Raw genomic sequence first — 2,360 nt, 5'->3', positions numbered from 1 at the left:
CATAACTATAATGGGATATATTTCTAAAGTGTTTCTATGTAGTTAATATTTTATGTAAATTTTTTAATCTGCATAAAGAGGTATGCAGAGTTAAAAGTGTGAATGGGAGATGCACTTTACAAATACAAATTTTTACTATCCTGGACAGAAATATGTAAGTATAAAGAATAAAAAATAATATTTAGTTAAAATCAATTAAGGAACCACTATATCATTTGATACATCTCATGACATCAAGGCTTAAAGCACTTTCACTCTCAAATTCCCTAGGGGATCCTCTAGTTTAATTTTACGTTGTGTTTTCTGGGTCCAGGCCCAGAGTAGAACTTGGCTGCTAAAGTAAGCTGCACAAGTATAGTGGACAGCCTTAAAAACCTAGTACAAAACAGGAGGAAAATGGAATGAAGATAAAAATCCAATATTCTACCAATTCAGAAAACAAAGGGGACCAGGAAAGCAAGATAGAAATAAATAGTAATAATAACAGCTAACAAATACTGAGTACCTACATTGAACCAAGCATTCCTCTAAGGATATTGATATATTAACCTGTTTAGTCCTTAGAACAACCCTATGAAGCAGGAAGTATCAAATTGAATTCTCATCTTACACCATACACGAAAGTCAATCAGTTAGGAAGACTGAAATATGAAACAAAAAATATAAAACTTTTAAAAGACTGTATGGGAGAACAGTTTAATAAATTACCTTTTGCGCGAAATCCAAAAAGTGCAATAAAGAATGATAAATTCAGCTGCACTGAAATTAAGAATTTAATATTCATGAAACGCCACCATTAAAAATATGAAAAAGCTAACCAAAACTCAAATAAGTTATTTGCAACCCTTAACTGACATAAAATTCAAATACAAAATATGTAAAGCACATTCATGCTTCAATAATAAGACAAACAATGATATTTTAAAAATTGGCCAAAGTCTTAAAGAGGTTCTTGACAAAATAGTAAACTCGAACAATCAATAAAATATGTAAAAAGGTACTTAAACATAAATATCCAGAAAGTCCAAATTAAAGACCCAATGAAATACTCTTTAATACCCTTCCAGTTTAACATGAAAAAAAAATCTGGCAGTATCAAGCATTGTGAAGAAATGGAACTTGACATTCCTCCATTCATTGCTGGTGAGACTATAAACTGCAGCATGCACTGTGGGTAAGCAGTTTGGTACTAGTTGGTATACTGAATATTTTTGAATACCCTACAATCCAACTATTGCACACCTACATATATGCCCCAGAGAAACTCCACACAAGTGTACTGGGAGACATGTTAAACAACAGTAATAGCTGGCCATGGTGGCTCATGCCTATAATTCTAGTGCTTTGGGAAGCTGAGGCAGGAGGATTGCTTGAAGGCAGGAGTTCAAGACCAGCCTGAGCAACATAGTTAGACCCCAACTCTACAAAATATGAAAAAAAAGTTAGCTGGGTGTAGTGGTGCATGTCTGTCATCCCAGCTACTTGGGAGACTGGGGCAGGAGAATTGCTTGAGCCCAGCAGTTCGAGGTTACAGTGAGCTATGATCGTGCCACTATACTCCAACCTGGGCAGCAGAGCAAGACTCTGTCCCCTCCTCCCCTGCAAAAAAAAAGTAATAAAACGTCAACACCAACAAAACCACAAATAACACTTGAGCTTATACATGTAGAGGCTAATTGTAAATGCCTCATAAAAGTCAATTAGTCCTCAAAATAATCTTACAAAATAGGAAATGATATATTTCCCATTAATAATAGGCATATGTGCATAGGTGCAACATGCAAAAATAAGACAAAAGGATAATTTAACACCGGTCAAGGCAAGGGTTATATTTTCAATGGTGGATATGGGTGTATAAGTAGTGGTGCAATGGGGCTTCTAACATACTGTGTCATTCTATTCTATTTCTTATTTGGGGAAGTGGGTACTTGTATTCACAATTTTACATTAAAAATGTATTTTATATATAGTCATTCTACCTGTTGAACAAATAAGTTCCCTTCTTTCTATATTCTCAAGGATACATGGAGACATCTTTGGCTGAAAGGCAGGCATAAATCAGAGCGCTGAGTACTAAGTGCTGAGAAGGTGTGTGCAATTTGTTCTAACAGCACAATGGAGAGGGCAGACAGCACTGCTGAAAGAAAATTAGGAATCAGAAATGCTTCATGCAGAAGATTGCATTTACTCTGGGACTCTGAGGATAATTAGGAAATCTCCAGGTGGTAAAAGAGGGGAAAGAGCAGTGGACCTTTTAACAAAACATTCAAGAAGAAAATTCCAAGTACAACTAAAGGTAGAATTGGATAAATTGAAGGAAATTAGGAATATGAGTATTTTTTACATGTCCTACAGTTTAA

The sequence above is a fragment of the Propithecus coquereli genome, unplaced genomic scaffold, assembly GCF_000956105.1.
Source record: "Propithecus coquereli isolate 6110/MARCELLA unplaced genomic scaffold, Pcoq_1.0 Scaffold311, whole genome shotgun sequence".
NCBI lineage: Eukaryota > Metazoa > Chordata > Mammalia > Primates > Indriidae > Propithecus > Propithecus coquereli.
This window is presented reverse-complemented; position numbering follows the sequence as displayed.